Source organism: Rutilus rutilus (genome assembly GCF_951802725.1).
Source record: "Rutilus rutilus genome assembly, chromosome: 15".
Lineage (NCBI taxonomy): Eukaryota > Metazoa > Chordata > Actinopteri > Cypriniformes > Leuciscidae > Rutilus > Rutilus rutilus.
Window position 1 is genome coordinate 19547979 of NC_140220.1, and position 13315 is coordinate 19561293.

A 13315-nucleotide genomic window follows, 5' to 3' on the forward strand; every position below is an offset into this window, starting at 1 on the left:
GAAACAATCTTTCCACATTCCATTCTTGTCATAGTTTATAATTTGTGAGGTCATGTTGGTAAAAAAAAATATATATATATATATATATATATAAAGTTTCTCAGTGTTCATCTGCTTTATTTTTGCTTTATTACTTTTCAAGGAATAATGCACTTATTTACTCCCCCTCATGGTGTCTCTAACCAGTTGACCTGCTTTATTCTGTGAACCATGAAAGGATGAAAACCGAAGAACAAATCGCTTTATCCAATTCAATTATTGCTGGTGAGAGCTTTCAAATAAAAAAAAAAAAGACACCAAATCTAGATAAAAGCATGATAGAAGAAGTCCACAGTATTTACAGTAATTCACTGATAGTCTCTTCAAGGAGAAGTTAACCACTGCCACCGAATCAAGTCAGTCAAGAGCAAGACTAGTTAAATATGTGAATTAATCGTTAGGATGAATATTGTGAGCTACAGTAGATCAAATAAGCATCATTAACCAACTCAAAAGAAATATTTGTGAAAGAACTAGTGATTGACTATATGGATTTTTTTTTTTTATCTTAGAAAGCAGGGTGGGTGTTTGATCACACTATTTAATAAATATAGTAAATAACGTGCAAAATAATTGCTGCAATAAAATGCATAATTATTTTAAATATTTATTAAATTAGAAATAATTAATTGGAAAATATACTTTGTAAAAAAAAATTAAAAAAAAATTATACTTAAGCTGGAAAATTCTTAATTCTGCAATATTATATAATTTTTTTACAAATAAAGAAATAGTTAAAAACATGAATAAAAAAAAAAACTAAAAAAACCAACACTATAATTTGGGCTACTTTCACAATAGTTGTATTGTATTTTGCATCCTTTTTGAAGCGTTAAATCTCCTGCAAATGACAGTGAGTAAATGATTACAGATTTGGAGAATTATCAGAAAGAGAAAATGGCAACAAGAGAAACACTTTGCCACCAAAGCCACACAGCTCTGTGAACATGTTCCTACATCTAGCTCTGTTGGTTTTTAATATTGTCTCTCTTGCATTTGACTCTTCACTGTTTCTTTTCTAAAATTTACATCTGAGGGTAGAGCCTATTTCTACGGAGCCCCTAAAGAGATGTCGTGGTGGAAAAAATTTGCACAAAATCTTTTGTGTTCCCTTGCAAAACTTTTGTGTTCTCCCGAGAAACTTTGCGATCCCTTGCAAAATGTTTGCGTTCCCACGCAAAACCTCTTGTGAGCTCAGTAGACAACGAGTTACAACCCAAATTTCCCTCAAAATGAGGGAGAGTCCGAAGGGACCGTCTGCAAAGTGCAATAGGTATAACCCAAAAAACGTCACTACAAAAACAGTAATTAACTTCAATGTTACACACCAAATGCAGTTTATCAAACTAAGTATTGTAGTATAACCAGCAGGAGAGCAGTGATGTGTGAACTGAATTTGGTTGCAGTAGTATCACAGTGAAGCTACTGAATATGTTTAATAATATAAAATGTGCAAAAGGGTTTTGGGTTTTACAATTTGCAGACAGTCCCTTATTCAGACTTGTCCCTCAATCGCCTGGTTATAGAGACAAATTTATATTATAAAGCTCGTTTTGAGGACATTTGGGTTGTAGCTTGTTGTCTAGGTTACTGTGATTGTAAATAGGTGTAGTTTGTGTTTTAACAATGTTTAGCTCACGAATATTGATCCGGGAAGTTTGAATATACTGTATGAATATATTGCCAACTTCACTGAACTCCTTGAGTTAAAGCTGCAGTCCGTAGTTGTTCCTCTTTGTCGTCATCTCTGTTCGAAATCTGCAATTGCAGTTATTCGCGGAATTATCAACTTAAGGGTTGTGCTTCGGCATGGCACAGCGCGGATTAATCCAATGTTTTGAGGAGAATGTTCGGCTGTCAGTCACCGCACCGGTGTGGATGCTGTCATTCGGAATCACAGATTCTACTTTTTGGAAGTATGACCAACATAAGAATTTTCACTGGAAAATGTAATCTGAACAAGTAAGTAACATCCACTTTTGTTCTGACCAACTAAGGGAAAAAAAGCATTGCAGTAAATAGTGCTGATTAAATCTAACGATCGCTTATCATATCACGTCAAACCATGCAAATTATACTTTGTTCTCAAATTGTTAATGTTAACAACATCAGCATTGCGTGACTACATTTAATGCCCTTCCGATATTTATCCTTGTTTTCGCATGGGCCCGGCTGCAGTCTCTCTTTTTCTGTAGCCACTCCGAAGTCTGAACGAAGTTTTGCATTTTACAACGGGTGAATCTCCAGTTGTCACTGGTGATTGTCGTTTGAACCTTTCTGGATCCACCATCAAATTGATAAGTTTAATTATATCAAGTGCTGTGAGAAAAGGCTATAAATCTCCACCTCCAACATCCTCACACGCAATATAGCCTACTAGCTGAGACTCCTTCTTTATGTGTACAGATGTGACGTAATGACGCAAAGACATGCTCAAATTTCCCGCGGAAATCCACCAGTACCACTGGAATTAAAAACATTATTACAAGCTTACTGTTTTGAATCGAGCTAAGGCAAGCAGATAGTTTTGAACACTGGCTGGTTATGTACTTGCTCAAAAATTAATTTTTAACCCAAAAAAGTTAGGGAATGCAGCTTTAAGCACTGACCGCATTTCTTTATATTTGAGTCCAAGTTCAAACACTATGAAACGCTCCATTAACTTACGGAGCTCTGAAACACTGCCAGCGGGACATTAAACAGGAGGTGTCTGTCTGAGCTCACAACAGGTTTTGCGAGGGAACGCAAAAGTTGTGCGTGGGAACGCAAAAGTTATGCGAGGGAACGCAAAGTTTCTCGGGGAACCCAAATTTTTCCCACCAGCATGTCCCTTTAGGGGCTCCATATATTTCAGATTAATTTGTTTTTAGAGACTTTCTGAAAGTTTAGTGTGTAGGATTGTGTGAACTTGGGCTATATCATCTCTCCTTTGTTTAGAATGTTCTCCCCTTCAAGCATTTAGAGTGTTGAATGTATATATTTTGGATGATAAAATACTATCCCTGTTTAATAAGCAGTCAACTGCAAGTAAACTATTCGTAAGATGATACCCCAGAAAAGTGTATAGTTTGAGCATCCTAATCAGCCTGACCCAACAACATGGCGTCAACCAATGGTGTGAGTTTGGGGCGGGGTTATCTGTTTGTTTTACCAATAGAAGGTCCCTAGTGTACATAGGACAAGCAGCTTGGAGAATGGTGGACGGATGGATATTTCTCCACTCAAACATCCTGGTTACAATGGAAAATCAGCAGAACGTCCTTGGTTAGAAAAAAGTCATGGTGTTATTATTGATTTCATGTTGTCTTTAATTGCAAAATAAATCCATTCAGGTTTCATTTTTATTCTGCAAAATTAAATATCCTGTGTTGAAAACATTCAAAACACATTTTAAAAATAAGTCACATGGCACAAAATGTCAGACTGACCTCAAAGGGAGGTTAAATCCTCTGTAACATGCACAATAATTGTGTGTGGAATACTTTCTCATAGTTTTAATTGTAGGCACTTGGTGATACAATTCTCAAAGCATAAATGACATGCAAAATCCAGCACCAACACAACAGTGTAGACTGCTATATATGTAGCGGCTAGCAATAATTAGTAGAATGCTCAGTGAGTGTAGGAATCTACTACAAAAGTAGATGAAATGGATTCAGTGACTTTTCTGCTAATAACTGAAAATCAATTCAAAGTCCCAGGTGTGTTTAGAGTATGTGTGGTTGACTTTCAACTTAAATATAATTGAATATATCAACATTGGCATTTGTCAGTCATGTCAAATTTAACATGTACAAAATGTAACAGCGCTTTAACTGCTTTGAGCATCAACACTGTCTCTCACTTTCTGTAAACTGGATCTGTCTGATTCGTTAACAAATCAGAACTCAGTCTATCTGTATTTTGACTTCCATGTGTGAAGATATTATACCAAATGGGTGTTGATCGGCTGAGAAGACTTTTAAAGACTTCACCTAAATTATCATGAGAAGAGGGACTTTCATGTGAAAAGTAAAGTCTCTAACTCAAATGGGGCAGTGGTGTTGACAATTTGAATGCTGCAAATTTGATGACTAGTTGCTAAGAAAACATTGATCACATTCGTTCCAAAATTACACACAAAACAATTAGTCATACACCCTACACGCATGCAAAGTTTGGTAAGTTTTTAGTTGGCCAGATGAAAATTATGTACATTATTTGTTTTTCTTTCTTGTAGGAATGTTATGGTCACTCTTTTGAGTTGGAGCTCTTACATTTTTTTCCAATTGCATTCCTCAGAATAATAAAAGTCATACAGGTTTGTAACAACATAAAGATGAGCAAATACTTGTTTACTTTACTACAACTATAAAGATAACTATAACGATAACGTCTTGGTTACGTATGGTAACCCACATTCCCTGAAAGAGGGAACGGAGACGTTCGTCGGAGCGAAATGGGATCTTCGCAGAGAGACCAATCTACTTCGAGAGAAACTAAATGAGCCAACAAGCCAACAAGCCAACAAGCGAGTTACCACATGCAAAGGGAGCGCAGATCACCTTGTCGGTTGATGTACGCAACGTTCGCAGTGTTGCCCATATGGACCAGTACATGCTTGTCTCAAAACGGCACCTTGAAGCGGCTGAGAGCAAGACGTACTGCTAGCACCTCGAGGCAATTGATATGCCAATGCAGCTGAGACCCCATCCACAGACCCGAAGCTGCATGCCCATTGTACGTGGCCCCCCAGCCAATTGCAGAGGCATCCGTGAAGACCACAGCATGCCTGGACACTTGCAGGACGGATGCATTCGAAAATGCGTTTCTGCGAGAACATTCTGAATGGGAGCTTGTGCAGGGCCCGATTCAAAACTCGCAGGTCCAAGATTGGCCATAACCCACCACTTTTCTTGGGTACAATGAAGTAGGTGCTGTAGAACCCTGACTTCATATCGGCTGGAGGGACCGGCTCGATCGCGTCCTTCGCCAGTAGGACTTCGATCTCTGCCCGTAAGACAGGAGCACCTGTAGCCATCACTGTGGTGAACCGGATGCCCCTGAACTTGGGAGGGCGCCGGGCAAACTGAATCACATAGCCGAGTCTGATGGTGCGGATGAGCCAGCGGGATGGTCTGGGGAGCACTAGCCAGGCTCCGAGAGACCGTACCAGTAGGACCAATGGAACCACAGACGGTACGCGGAAGGGCAGCGAGGTGGAGGACAGGGACCTGACCCGAGAGGCACTGGGGCGGCTCGGAGTGGGGTCTGGGTGTGCAGTGCAACACTCACCTGGCTCCATGGGTGGACAGAGGATGCTAGGAAGGCTTGACTGCGTTCTCGAACCGAATGCTGCTGTCCGCTGGTGATTGCGGAAGGGGATGAGAGTGGCGAGGTTTCGTAACTACGCATACTGTCGACCTCACCTTCTTGTGAAGAGGGGAACGAGAGTGACGAGGCATAGTGTAGTGCAATGTCATTCTCACCCTTTTGCCAAGAGGTGAACGAGAGCTGCGAGGCATAGTGTCGCAAGCTGCCATTCTGGTCCTCTTGGGGAGAGGGGAACGAGAGCGGCGAGGCATGGCGGCACATGCTGTCGTTCTCACCCTTGTGGCACCCAGTGATTTCAGAAACTGCTCTTCATTGAATGTGTGTGTACCGCTGGCTGAGCTGCCAGAGGCGAACATTTTTGTTAAATTCTGCACCCAGCCCTCACTGGGGAATGAGCAGCTTCATCCCGGTCCGGTCCGGGTGTCCCGGCTCAGAGGTGATTTTTCACTGACCACTCAACGTCATAGTAGAGCTGGCTGTGGCGGAGTCCCCTTTTTTTTTCCTTTTTTTTTTTCTTTTTTGCAGGGGAATGACGCCCTTGGCGACGAGCAGACTGAGGGGCAGCCCAAGAGTGCTCTTGAAGCACAAAGGGGCAAGATCTTGATTGCCTCAGCCTGCTTATGAACTGTGGAGAACTGCTGGGCCCTGTCCTCGACAGTGTCGCCGAAAAGGCCACCTTGTGGCATCGAGAAGGCACACTTGGCAATATCTCGCAACTCTGCAAGGTTTCGCCAGGGGGCGCTTCTGGACCACCAGGGTGGACATTGTCTGGCCGAGGGCCAACGCTTTGACGTAATCTCAGTCAACATGCGTAGCTCAACCCCGGCTCAGAACTACCCTGCATTATGAGTGTTTTGGCCTTCCATAGTTTCAGGGTAGCCATCACATGCAGGGTGTAGGCGGCCTGAGCGTAGCACTGCCACCCCTCCACCGAGGGTAGTGAATCTGCAAAATCTGCAGATTTAGGCATGTTTGGCTTGCCATATTGGCGCCAATATGCTTCCATACTGCCAAAGTTCTTCATGCACATCCGGGAAAACAGCACGGAAGCAGGCAAGGCGATTTACGCGTTGCGCTGCGCCCCCAGAGCAGCCCGGGAAAGCATGGCTGTCAAGTCTGAATCTGACTCAGCATGAGCACAAACCACTCTAATGGGAAGCTCAGCATCATCATTTCCAAAGTATAACAGCCCTCTCTCCGATGCAGTGGTCGACATCTGTCCTCAGCTGAAGCCCCGAATGAAACGCTATCTCCCCCATGAGAAGGACCAGCAATCCCATCCGTAAGCTGCCAGGCAAGTGAGCCCGTGAACGTGGCCGTCAAACTCGACGGCACACGGTGCGCTGAACGCTCATGCCCTTACGAGAAAGGCAAGACGAACAATGCACTCTTGAGAGAACAGGAACCACCCACGAATACAGTCTTAACATGCTTGCGATGCGCTAGAGGAGTGAGGGGCCCGAGGAGGTGGTCTCGTAGGGAAACGCTCACTGTAATCCTCAGATCAGCAGTGCTATTAGACAAAGTAGCCCTTGTGGCCACTGTGACGGGTGCGTAGCTCACTTCACAATTTAACTCTACCATGATTGAAATTGTCTATTTTGAAGTCTATTTTGAAGTTTAATTTAATAGGGTTTATTTTATTTTTAAATTCCCTTAGGATAAGAAATAACCACAGGACAAGTTATCAAGTTTATTAAAGAGTAAACGGTTTATTAAAGTTTGAATATATAGAAGGGTGCACACTACTTATATTCTCTTTTGCTGTTAAACTCTACCTGAGTCCTAGATTCTTCTGGTCCATGGAGTGAACGGCCGCATTCCATGTGTCAGGAAACAAAGGGAGAGGCGGGGCATTAGCCTCCAAACTTGTACTGTTCCGGAGGAAATTGGACTGTACCATCGTAATCCAAATCGGAGGGAATCTTTTATTTAGTTTCATTCAGTTTCATTTTGTTCTGTTTGTTTGGAGTAGTTTTTGTATTGTGCTTCAATTATTTGATTGCATTATGTTAGGTACGATACAGTGTATATTTTGTTGTAATTATTATTGTTAATTGGGGAACGCTTTCTTTTGATATTTACCTCTTATTTTTGTTTGGTAGAGGCTAAAGAGTATATCTAGTGGTGAATCTCAGAGGGGAGATCTATCCAGCCACAGTAACATCATGATCTGCTGATCTTTAGTGTTTGTTTATTATTTTGTTAACTGGGGAGATTTATTTATTTTCTAGGTTTGTTTTATTTTTTTGTTAGATTCAGTTAATTTCCATCTTAAGTCTTTGATTTTTATATGGACTTTATTTTTGGAAATTACTTTAATTATATCTGCCCCTGTATATAATTAATTTTTTGGAGAAATAAATCCAATCTATTCACTGCCTGTCCTGCCTGTTCTTGGCCACACCCTTACAAATGGTGGCAGCGGTGGGATGTGCCAGTAAAGGACAGTGCTGAGTGGTGTCAAAATGGCTCCCAAGAAACTGGCACAGTTCAAGCAACGAGATGAAGCAGTGTCAGTGGAGGAATCGGTGGAGGAGCCAGCGGCAGTTGGAGGAGTTTCACAGATGGCTGATGATCCTGGACAACTGACTCTGCAGGACCTGGCAGAGATGTTTCGTAAAAATATGGCATTTCAGCAACGACAAGAGGCCCAAATGGAGCGGGAGGCCGCTCGGCAGGAGCAACGCTGGAAAATGATGCAGCATCAATTTAACCTTCTCAGGGAGGAAGTGGATATTCGCACTACCCCTGATCCTGGAGGCTTGTTAGTTCCTGATCCTCCTTCCGAGATGCCGGAGAATGGGTCCAATGCCTCAGTGGCCCTTGCTCCAGATCCTGTTCGAGGTATGATTGAGCCCAAGTTGCAGAAATTGGAAGATTCAGATGACATTGAACATTTTCTCACCACTTTTGAACGCATTGCTCTGGCCTGTAAGTGGGGAAAAAGTGAGTGGGCCCTTCGGTTAGTTCCCTTATTGACTGGTAAGGCTAGGAGTGCCTATGTGCACATGGATATTGAGGAGACGTTGGAGTATGACAAAGTAAAGTCTGCCATATTAAGCAAGTATGCCATTAATCCTGAAACTTACCGTCAAAGATTCCGCTCATTAGGGATCGAGCCTGATGAAACGCCAAAAGAACTTTATGTACGACTTCGAGAACTTTATGAAAAATGGGTGCAACCAAAGGGAAAGACTGTAGAAGCTGTGGGGGAAGTGATTATTTTAGAGCAGTATTTGAGAATGCTTTCACCAGAATTGCAGGTATGGGTAAGGGAACACAACCCTGGTACAGCTGTTCAGGCTGCTTCCTTGGCTGATGTTTTTGTAGCTGCTCGCTCTCGTTCCCAAGTTTGGTATTCTGCTCAAAGGGGGAATAGGGAAAATAGGAGTTCGTCAACATTTGGTCGAGGTGAAGGTAAATTTAATTCCTCTAGTAAGAAGCCTAAGGTTATAGATAGTCAGTTCTCTAGGCCTCTACCTCAGTCTAGTCAGGTGCCCATTTGTTACTATTGTGGACAGGAAGGGCATAAAAAGCCAATGTGTCCTAAGCTATCTGTTAAGATTTCCCAAATATGTTCTGTACCAACAGAAAAGTTGACTCCACCTCAAAGCCTGACTGTTCCTGTAGAAGTGAATGGGAAAAAGGTGAATGCATTAATAGACACTGGTAGTATGCAGACGCTAGTGGAAAGTCAGTTGGTGCCAAAGTATTCCGAAGAGAATGAAGGTAGTGTTGTCATTAGATGCGTTCATGGTGAGGAGCAGATTTACCCTACAGTAAAAGTGCAGGTAGTGGTACAAGAGCAACCCTATTTGTTGAAAGTAGGGGTAGTAGAAACATTGCCGTATCCTGTGATTTTAGGGCAAGATTTTCCTCTGCTGTTGAACCTTTTGCCTTTTAACTCTGTTTGTAGTATGGTGATGACCCGAGCTCAGGTTAGGCGGTCTATGGATGAGTCTGAACCCTTTAAGAGTCTTCCATTCTTTGATGCTGAGTTGGAAGCTGGTCCAGTTAAAGTAAGGAAATCTAGAAGGCAGAGAAGGCAAGAGAAGTACAGATATGTGGAAACTGATGCTCAGGTACAGGGTGGAAAGCTGGATGAATTGATTGGGTTTAAGATTCCCAGTAATATGGCTGAGCTGCAACAAACTGATCCTGTTTTGTCTTCACTGTATCAACAAGCTCAGACAGGTAAGAGAGAAGGTGTGAAGTCTGTAGAGAGTAGAGTAGTAGAGAGGTTTGTTCTTCAAGAGAACGTGCTGTATCGACAACAGGGAGATGGTTTACAGATGGTGGTACCTAAGGCAGTTCAAAATATAGTCCTGACTTTGGGTCACTCCATTCCCTGGGCAGGTCATCTGGGTAGGCAGAAAACGCTGGCTCGAATTAAGAAACATTTTTATTGGCCTGGCCTTAGAGCTGATGTTGTAAAATTCTGTAAAACCTGTCCTGAGTGTCAGTTGACCTCTAATAGACTCCCCTCTAAAGCTCCTCTTCATCCTCTTCCAGTTATAGGAGTCCCATTTGAACGACTTGCTATGGATATAGTTGGTCCAGTTGAAAAAAGTAGAGCAGGGCATAGGTTTATGCTAGTGGTGAGTGATTATGCTACCAAGTATCCAGAGGTGTTTCCTTTGAGGACTATTGGAGCTAAGCAAGTAGCTACCTGTTTGATTCAATTGTTTTCTCGGGTAGGATTTCCTAGAGAGATACTGACTGATTGTGGGACCAATTTCACCTCAAACCTCTTAAAGCAAGTCTACCATTTATTGAGCATAAAGGGCTTGAAATCTACGCCGTTCCATCCTCAAACGGATGGATTAGTAGAGAGGTTTAATCAAACCCTCAAAAGTATGCTCCGTAAATTCATCAATGAGACCGGTGCAGATTGGAATCAATGGTTGCCTTATTTGCTCTTTGCATATCGTGAAGTACCCCAGGCCTCAACCGGTTTTTCACCCTTCGAATTGTTATATGGCCACGATGTGAGAGGACCACTGTCTCTGTTAAAGGAGACCTGGGCCGGTGAGGAGGGAGAGGGGGAAGGAATAGATGTTGCATCCTTTGTCGTGGCAATGCATGAAAAATTGCAAGGAATGACAAATTTAGCTCAAGAGCATATGGCAGAGGCTCAGCAGAAACAAAAATCCTGGTATGATAAGTCTGCAAGAACTCGTTCATTTGTTCCAGGTCAACAAGTGCTTGTGATGTTGCCCACAGTGTCCAGTAAGTTGTTAGCCAAGTGGCAAGGGCCTTTTAAAATACTCAAGCAACTAGGCCCTACAACTTATGAGATCTCAACCCCAGGACAAGCCCGTTCAAAGAGAATTCTGCATGTGAACCTTTTGAAAGAATGGTCCCCTCGGAAGGAATGTCTGCTGATTCGGTCTGTGAAGGATGAGGAAGAGGTGGAAGAGCAGTATTTTCCTGTTCAGAATTCTGCAGTGCTCAATTTAGATCATCTCTCTGAGTCCCAGCAACAGCAACTTCAGTCTCTGTGTCATCCTGAATTGTTCCAGGAGAAGCCAGGTCGAACAAAGCTGGTAGAGCATGACATCATCTTGAAAGAAGATGCAGTTCCAAAGAGACTGAGTTATCGTGTACCTGAAAGATTACTTCCAGCTCTTAAAAAGGAATTGGACTTGATGAGTTCTTTGGGGGTGATTGAACCTTCCAAAAGTGAATGGTGCAGTCCTGTGGTCTTAGTACCTAAAAAGGATGGAACTACAAGATTTTGTATTGACTTTCGATATTTGAATTCAGTTTCGAAATTTGACTCGTACCCAATGCCTCGTATTGAGGAATTAATTGAACGCCTGGGTAATGCAAAATATCTGAGCACTGTTGATCTATGTAAAGGTTACTGGCAAGTTCCTTTGAGTTCCAGATCCAGGGAATTGACTGCTTTCCGGACTCCTTGGGGTCTGCATCATTTCAAGACTATGCCTTTTGGCCTGCATGGGGCTCCGCCCACTTTCCAGAGACTAATGGATCAGGTATTGCATGGCTTGTCTGATTTTACCTCAGCCTACCTTGATGACATTGTGATTTTTAGTGAAACGTGGGAAGAGCATCTGAAGCATTTGCAGATGGTTTTAAGACGCATTCAAGAAGCGGGACTGACAATCAACCCTGGTAAATGTGCCCTGGCAAAGAAAGAGACTGAATACCTTGGGTATGTCCTGGGGAATGGGGTCATCCGGCCACAAGTGGGGAAGGTGCAAGCTATTAAGTCCTGTACCCTACCTAAGACCAAGAAACAGGTGAGGTCTTTTCTCGGATTGGTTGGGTGGTATCGTCGATTTGTGCCCAATTTTTCTTCTAGAGCTGCTGCCCTAACAGATCTGATTAAGAAGAATGGCCCAAACCAGATTCAGTGGACGGAGCAGGCCCAGAGAGCTTTCCAGGACATTCAAGGAGCTCTACAGGAAAGCCCAATGTTGCACAGTCCCAGGTTTGATCAACCATTTGTTTTACAAACCGATGCGTCAGGAGTTGGACTAGGAGCAGTGCTACTTCAGGGAGAAGTGGGAAACTATCACCCTGTGGCTTATATTAGCCGTAAACTGTTTCCTAGGGAAGTGCGCTATTCCACTATTGAGAAGGAATGCTTAGCAGTGAAATGGGCCTTGGACTCTTTAAGATATTATCTCTTGGGCAGGCATTTCACTTTAGAGACTGACCATCGAGCACTCCAATGGTTGAACAACATGAAGGACACTAATGCCAGGATAACCCGCTGGTATTTGTCTCTGCAACCCTATCAATTTACAGTTCTCCACCGGCCAGGAAGAGAGAACCTTACTGCTGACTTCCTTTCCCGCCATGTGAGCGAGGAACCGGAGGTGGGGGAGAGTGTGACGGGTGCGTAGCTCACTTCACAATTTAACTCTACCATGATTGAAATTGTCTATTTTGAAGTCTATTTTGAAGTTTAATTTAATAGGGTTTATTTTATTTTTAAATTCCCTTAGGATAAGAAATAACCACAGGACAAGTTATCAAGTTTATTAAAGAGTAAACGGTTTATTAAAGTTTGAATATATAGAAGGGTGCACACTACTTATATTCTCTTTTGCTGTTAAACTCTACCTGAGTCCTAGATTCTTCTGGTCCATGGAGTGAACGGCCGCATTCCATGTGTCAGGAAACAAAGGGAGAGGCGGGGCATTAGCCTCCAAACTTGTACTGTTCCGGAGGAAATTGGACTGTACCATCGTAATCCAAATCGGAGGGAATCTTTTATTTAGTTTCATTCAGTTTCATTTTGTTCTGTTTGTTTGGAGTAGTTTTTGTATTGTGCTTCAATTATTTGATTGCATTATGTTAGGTACGATACAGTGTATATTTTGTTGTAATTATTATTGTTAATTGGGGAACGCTTTCTTTTGATATTTACCTCTTATTTTTGTTTGGTAGAGGCTAAAGAGTATATCTAGTGGTGAATCTCAGAGGGGAGATCTATCCAGCCACAGTAACATCATGATCTGCTGATCTTTAGTGTTTGTTTATTATTTTGTTAACTGGGGAGATTTATTTATTTTCTAGGTTTGTTTTATTTTTTTGTTAGATTCAGTTAATTTCCATCTTAAGTCTTTGATTTTTATATGGACTTTATTTTTGGAAATTACTTTAATTATATCTGCCCCTGTATATAATTAATTTTTTGGAGAAATAAATCCAATCTATTCACTGCCTGTCCTGCCTGTTCTTGGCCACACCCTTACAGCCACCAAAAGAGGAACTAGATCGGCGAATAGGCAAAGGGACTCCACCTTGTGTGAGGTACTCTAGTCTTGACCGCGCATCTAGAGCACACACGACGCGCTGGGTTGCCGTGACAACCTGCGCACCGGCAGCTGGACGGCACACGGCGTGTTGAACGCTCAAGCCCTTGCGAGAAAGGGAAGACGAACAACGTGCCGATGTGGTCATGTTCTCCTGAGAGAACATGAAC

The 13315-nt window shown here is 42.5% G+C and overlaps 1 protein-coding gene across 1 annotated transcript in view; it reads right to left on the reverse strand.

Annotated features, from left to right (window-relative positions):
• LOC311305386 (exostosin-1) overlaps positions 1-13315 on the reverse strand; it is a 361957-nt gene that overhangs the window by 177881 nt on the left and 170761 nt on the right. The window lies entirely within an intron of this gene.